Raw genomic sequence first — 8,029 nt, 5'->3', positions numbered from 1 at the left:
TTATAGGCTTACGGGAAACTGTTGTGATTTGGGGCATCTTTGAGGTCTAGGAAACAAATGTTGGTATGAGTAGCTTTGTGTATTCTATTTGGTATTTTTCTATTACAAGTTTTGAATTGATATGGTACCACCATAATCGGCATTTCATTCGGTTTGTGCTATTACTCATTTTCAGTTTCAGTACCGATCTCATATCTATTACATGGTTGATCTTCTGCAATACTTTAATCATGAGTTTAAAGAAATAATCTTCTATGAAGGAATAGGGATCTTATTAATCACACGAACAACCAATATCATCCCAAAATAATGCACATACAACCAAGAGGTTTACAGAGTTCAAAGATAATTAACTTCATGAGTACAATCCTCAATTTCTTGACGATCACGCAGAAGTAATTCTCCTATATGTTATTGCAACCGTGCTTTTCCTGCCTAGCAATGCATCTATGAGGCCTCAAAATATTGATCGGGAAATATAACATGATCACAATATTTTTTTCTATGTAGGTTAATGAAACCTAGTTAGATTATGAAGTTTTATGTGTTGGCCCAGATCACAAAATAATACAAGAAATTATTAATGAACATGAGATATGAACAAAGTTTGTTCGACACTTTCTATTAATCAAAAAGAAACTTGCAGATTCATACTAAAACATCAACCATATAATTAGACTTTTTTTTTCTCAACCCTAACTATCAAATACCACACCATACCATAAACCAAAAACGATACTAAATTAAAGCTTGACACATTAACTCCTTCAACTTTCTCTATCACCCATGTCAAGATTAACTTCCAATATTCCCCCTTAATCCTGAAACCGACCCATTCATTCTCACCAAAAAGTCGGATTGAGATCTTCTTGAACAAGGTTCGCTTCTTCATTTTTGTCCTCTTTCTTGTCAAATTTCTTTTCCTCCTACTTGGTGCACTCATATCTAAACTGATCAAATTCACCACATTCAACACACCTAAACTCACATTTGTGATGTAGGAGCATCCGGTCCATTAAGTTGGCCCGGCCCGGCCCGACCCAAATGTTTATTTTTATTTATAAATAAAGTTGTTATAGGTCTTTAGTTTCAATTAGTTTTTGATTGAGTTTTATATTAAAGAACTTTGTTCTTGGAACCTATGGTTCGGTTATCGGTCTTTGATTAACTAAAGTGTTATGAGCCATTTGAATGCTTCCGTTTCCGCATCATTTGGTATCAAAGCTTTTGGTTCTCAAATAGCTCGACATGAAGATGAATACTTTCTTGCTCGTAGAATCGCCGACAGAGGCAACGAAAGGAGGGTTTTCTATTTATGTGCTCATGGAGAAGATCGACGCCCTATTCGCATATTCGCCGACCGAGGCAGCGGTGGAGTCTGTTCCAACCCACATGATCTTAATATTAAAAGACTCCAAAAACGAGTACGCGACCTCGAGTTACGACACAAGATTCGGCGACTCAAGAAACGGATCCAAGATCTTAAGGCATCATCGACTTGGAAGGAAACGAAACCGGAAGAACTTGTCGGGGATGAGTTAACCGATCCTCCCAATGGTGATACTATCTATAATTCTTCGCCCGTGTATGACGATTACCGGGACGAGGATTGGTATTCTTGGATGTATGGTGAATCTTTGGATCAGAAGATGACGGAATACGCGAAAACATCTGCCCTTTTTTTATGAAATACTAAGGGGTGCATCGGCCGATAATGGTGTTGTAATTAATATTGTAGACGATGTGGTTGCTACGTGTGGTTCTCGGGTGGCTGCGGGTGGCGTAGGATCGGTTGTGGTTGATGGTCGAAACCCGAGGAACAAGGAAGGTCAGTCAGGTATTTTGGTAAGTCAAAACAATTTGAATTTTAAATATAGTGTTATTCACATTGAAGATATGGATGAAGGTGATCAAACTTTTGCGTATGATGATGGTGGTGGAAGTCCAATTAATTCAGAAACTGACGAATTTAACGGGTCAATTGAACTTAACAGTTTGAATAATGATATGAAAGGTGAAAAAATCTTAAAAATAAACCATGTTAGTGGGGAGGTTGTAGGTCCCATTAATTGTGGAATCAAATTCAATACTCTAGATATGCATAGTGATATAAGTTTAAGGCATTTGAACAGTTTCAATGCATTAAAAGAAGATGGAACAGTATCTGTGGCGGGTCGTGATGCCGTTGAATAAGAATCGGGTTGATTTTCCTTTTGAATTTGGTGGCTTTCCTTTGAAGTTTTCAAGTTTGTTTTTAAAGATTTTCAAGTTGCCTAGTAACAAGAACAAAGTAGCCGGTCTTTTATCTCGGGTTTTCAATGATTTTTTCGACATTCTCAAGACTCGAGGACGAGCCTTTTTCGAAGATAGGGAGAGGGATGTGAAGAGACCTGGTAACCCTTTCGATCCAGGTGGCTTTGTCAGGTCTTTAGTTTCAATTAGTTTTTGATTGAGTTTTATATTAAAGAACTTTGTTCTTGGAACCTATGGTTCGGTTATCGGTCTTTGATTAACTAAGGTGTCATGAGCCATTTGAATGTTTCCGTTTCCGCATCAATTTGTCTTGGGTTCCTCCGCCCACACTTCCTCCACGCCCTCTACCAAAACCTCTTCCCTTACCACCACTTTGATTACCGCCCCTTCCCTTTCCATGGTGCCGACTTTTATAACAACCCATAATAATAATAATAATAATAATAATAATAATAATAATAATAATAATAATAATAATAATAATAATAATAATATAATAAACAAAAGGAAAAGTGAAGAAAAGAAAAGAGCAAGAAAATGGAATGCCTATGTCACACCCCGAAAATCTTAATCTAGGCAGTGGAAGACTTTAACCAAGTCATTCGGGGGTGGTGACAGACAACCAATCACATTCAACAATAGATTTCTAATGAAAGTTGAACTTTATTTAACCATCAGAGTCAGATTCATTACACGTGTCGTATTACACGATTGTTATTCAAATTACAATTTCACATAAAGTCAACATTTTCATTCAAACATACGTCACTATTTTCCCGCGCTCTTCATGAAGCTTCAATACTTCATTCATTTACCTGAAAAGCATATTAAAACGTACGTTAACAAGAATGTTGGTGAGTTCTCTTTATTCGAAAATAGTTCATATATATTACACTATATATATGTTATGTTATAGTAGGGGGTCTAGAGTGTAAATATTTTTCTTATTTATATCCCTTGTATCTTGAATATCATTATACACTAATACAATATACTGATTACCAAGATTAACTTGGTATCAGAGCCTAACCCTAAACAGCCGCCATACACAACCGGCTCCTTCTTCCCCGTTTTTCTTTTTTTTTTTCTCTGATCACAATCACACAACAATGGCTCTTATTGCAGCATTCTCTCAAACCGACAAGACCACTCATAACTCCCACAAATTTGGATTCAAATTGTCTCCAACCAACTATGGCTACTGGAAGGCGTTACTAGAACCGTTTTTGGTAACAAACAATTTATTCGATTATGTTGATGGCATTATTCTGTGTCCACCACAAATTATTATATCCACATCCTTGTAACACCCTTGGCAAACACAACATCGTCCCACTCTTAGGCTATCCCACATCGGCCGTGGACAAGAGAGATCCTTGGTTCATAAGTAAATATCCTGCATCTTCAATCACCAACGCGTTTTGGGCCTAGTTGGCTGTGGAGCACATGAAAACTTCACGGTTAAGCGTGCTTAGGTGGAAGTAGTACTAGGATGGGTGACCACCTGGGAAGTCTCTACCTGCGCAACAAAAAAGAAAGCCGTGAGTTCCCGAATGGGCAACCGGGGCAAAGCGGACAATATTGGTGGTACGAGAGGACGGGGTGTTACAATCCTCCTCCGGAAAAGACAAAGAAGCAGCAACCGAGTCATCCTTACCAAACCCTAATCATGCCATTTGGGTTTCTAATGATGCTCATGTTCGTATGTTAATATTGTCTACTGTTTCTGAAGCTTCCTTCCAACACATTCGAAGAAACTACATCGTGAGATCTTTGGTTGTCTCTCGAGCGTGCCTATGCCCCTCATTCGTCTTCAAGGGAGTACACTCTGAAGACCCAGCTTATGAAAATCAAGATGGGGGGTGACGAATCAACCTTAGCCTATATAACTCGAGCCAAAGAATATTCAGATGCTCTCACCAACAGTGGCGAACCTATGAAGGAAAAGGACCTTGTAATGCTTGTTCTCTCGGGTCTTCGTGACGAGTACAATGCGCTAAAGTCTACCATTTATTGCTCGCCCAACCCAATACAGTTTGTTGATCTCCATACCTTGTTGTCCGACCACAACTATATGATTCACAACACCGCTTCTGAACTGCCACCTGCCCAAGCTTTTGCAGCCACCACTACCGGTTGTACTCCAGTTGTACCAGGTTCTGGCTCTTTATTATTGCAACCCGATGCTATTCAGGCTGTTCAACAACTCGCTGCACAACTAGGGCTGCAATTACAACCGATCATTTCTCAGCCACAGACCTTCTATACAAACCATTCGGGTGGTAACCGTGGTCGTGGTCGTGGCAATAATCACGGACGCGGGGCATACAATAACTACAACCGCAATCAGGGAGGAGGTAATCGCAACCAATTTCCTTGGGCTAGCTTCTAACAAGAATACTATTTATGGAACATGTAACAGGTGTGGAATTTCTTATATACCTTCTGAGTGCCCTAATCGTGATCTTGCTACTTTAAGGACGCGACAACAACCGTTAGCCAATTTTACTGATTGCCAGTCACAAGCCTCAAACACGGCTCCCTGATACAGGCTCAAGTCATCATGTTGCACCAGATCTCTCTAGCTTCGACAACTTTGAAGCCTATTGTGGTGAGGACAATCTTCATGTTGGCAATGATAAGGGTTTACCCATTTTACATATCGGTTCTACCCGTTTTTCCTCACCCAACAAATCTTTCAGCCTTAAAAATATTCTTCATGTTCCAGAAATTAAACACAACCTTCTTTCTGTTCAACAATTTTGCCATGAAAATAATGTCTTTTTTGAATTTAACTCTACTTTCTTTGTTGTGAAGAACACGTCTACACACACCATCCTCCAACAAAGGACCAAGTAATGGTGGTCTCTACTCTTTTAAACTTCCGTGGATACAACCCATGGATAAAGTAGCTTTTTCTGCACTTCGTGCATATGGCATCAAAGATTGGGACATCTACATCCACAACTTTTGAAGTCTATGCTATCCAAATATCATTTACCTTTACAAAACAATTGTTCTATTTCTTTTTGTAATTCTTGTGCTATTGGCAAGTCAACGAAACTTCATTTGTTACCATCAGATTATCATAGTTCGAATGTTTTGGATCTTGTTTTTTGTGATGTTTGGGGGCGGCTCCCGTAACTTCCTTTGATGGTCATAAGTATTTTATGTTGTGTGTGGATCAGTATTCTCGTTTCATATGGATATATCCTTTAAAATTAAAATTGGATGCCTATAATGTCTTTAAACAGTTTCTCGTCATGGTTGAACGACAGTTTACAACTAAACTCAAATTTGTTCAAACTGATTGGGGAGGAGAATTTCGTGGTCTTTCCACATTCTTCTCCTCTATTGGCATTAACCATCGCCTCTCGTGTCCACATATGAGTGAACAAAATGGCTATGTTGAACGCCGGCATCGTCACGTAGTTGAAACCGGTCTTACCTTACTAGCCCATGCTCACGTTCCACAACATTTTTGGCACTTTGCATTTGAAACGGCAGTTTACCTAATAAACAGGATGCCCTCACGAACCAACACTAAAATTTCACCCTTTGAACAAGTGTTCCGTTACAAACCTGATTTTTCATTTTTACGAGTTTTTGGTTCTCAATGTTATCCACAACTCCGACCATATGATCGACACAAAATGGATTTTCGATCCATTCTTTGTGTATTTCTCGGCTACAGTACCTCTCACCATGGCTACCGGTGCCTTGACACACAAACCGGACGTATTTATGTCGCCCGACATGTACGCTTCAATGAACAATGCTTTCCGTTTGATAAAACCACCCCATCCTAACCCTCTGATCCACCAACCGAACCATATTATTCGTCCAATCCCACCAGTCCCGCCCTTACTCATACCTTACCTGATGACACTCCTCCAAACTCACCTCATTCACCCATTAACACCCAACAAACACCAGCCCAATCATCTACCCTTACCGAAGCTGCCCAATTATCAACCGAAACTTCGCAAACACCACAATCTGCTTCACCTGAAGTATTCAAAACCCTCCTAACCAAACCATCGTCCCACCATCGTCCACAATATCCGCCAACCCACCTCCACCTAAAGCACGTTCTCGACCCTTCAATCTTCGCCAAAACCCCAAAATAGTTAAACCCTTTAATGCTGCCTCTTTTCATACCCATACAACCCAAACGGATACCGAACCCGCTACTTTACCATTGCTAACAAGGATCCTCAATGGCGTCAAGCCATGGATGAAGAATATTCAGCTCTTTTGAGAAACAGAACATGGACTTTAGTACCTCGTGTTCATAAATCGAATGTGGTTGATTGTAAGTGGGTATATAAATTAAAAAGAGATCAAACCAGGGCTATCAAAAGGTACAAGGCTCGCTTGGTCGCTAAAGGTTTTCGACAACAACCTGGCATCGACTATCAGGAGACATTTAGTCCGGTTGTCAAAGCAACTACCATACGTGTTGTGCTTTCGATGGTTGTTACACAAAAATGGCCCCTCCAGCAACTTGATGTACAAAATGCTTTTACATGGCAATCTAAAGGAGACTGTATACTTAAAAAAGCCTCCCGGTTTTGTTGATCCTCAAAAGCCTGACCATGTTTGTCTTTTGCACAAATCTCTATACGGTTTAAAACAGGCGCTTAGGGCATGGTTTTATCGCTTATCTGCCGCTCTTCATGAGCTCGGGATTAGGGGGTCCAAGACTGATCCCTCACTGTTTATCTACTCATCTAAGGACACACTTTTGTACATGCTTGTGTACGTTGATGATATTGTTTTTATAGGAAATAACTCACAAGCGATTGATCACGTTGTGCACCGGCTTAGTCAAACCTTTGTTGTTCAGGACTTGGGAAAATTGTCCTATTTCTTGGGTATTGAGATTGTTACTAAAGGTACTCCTTCTATCACAACAAAAGTATGTCCTTGAACTACTTGAACAGGCTAATCTATCTCATGCACACCCTGTGTCCTCACCGATAACTACTACAGCCAATCTTGCTTTCGGTGACAGCCCACCGTTCCATAACCCCGTTCAGTATCTTCAGATTGTGGGGGCTCTTCAATACGTTACATTGTCTCGCCCTGACATTACCTATGCAGTTAACAAGGTTTGCCAATTTATGCACTCGCCGACTGAAAATCAATGGTCCACGGTTAAGCGTATTCTACGATATTTGAAAGGTACTACTCATCATGGCCTTCTTTTCAAACACACTTCTGGTACCGCCCTTAATATGTACACAGATTCTACTTTCAACCATTTAAATGCCTTATCTGATGCTTACTGGGCTGGCGACCAAGATGACCGTCGATCCACCGGGGGATATGCAATCTATGTTGAATCGAATCTTATTTCTTGGTGTGCACGAAAACAGAAACCGTCTCCCGGTCATCAACTGAATCCGAATATAATGCACTTGTTGGTACGGTTACCGAACTTACTTGGCTTCGAACACTTCTACACGAGCTTCGGGTTCCTATGAAGACGACACCAACGTTATGGTGTGATAATCTGGGAGCAATATACCTGTCAAAGAATCTAGTATTTCATGCACGAAAAAAACATATTGAGGTGGATTTCCATCTTGTTCGGGAACTGGTTGCTCGATGACAACTCTCTGTTCACTTCATATCTACCGAAGATCAAATCGTGGATTTCTTTACAAAGTCGCTTCCCTCTCAACGGTTTATTGAGCTACGGTCCAAGCTACAGGTCGCTCCCCAACCTTAGCTTGCGGGGGGGGGGGGGGGGATGATATTAGACTATATA

Source organism: Bidens hawaiensis, unplaced genomic scaffold (assembly GCF_021521415.1).
Source record: "Bidens hawaiensis isolate Kalapana, Puna unplaced genomic scaffold, B.hawaiensis_p1.1 tig00011271_1, whole genome shotgun sequence".
Classification (NCBI taxonomy): Eukaryota; Viridiplantae; Streptophyta; class Magnoliopsida; order Asterales; family Asteraceae; genus Bidens; species Bidens hawaiensis.
The sequence above is the reverse complement of the archived record's forward strand: the minus strand, read 5'-3'. Positions refer to the sequence as shown.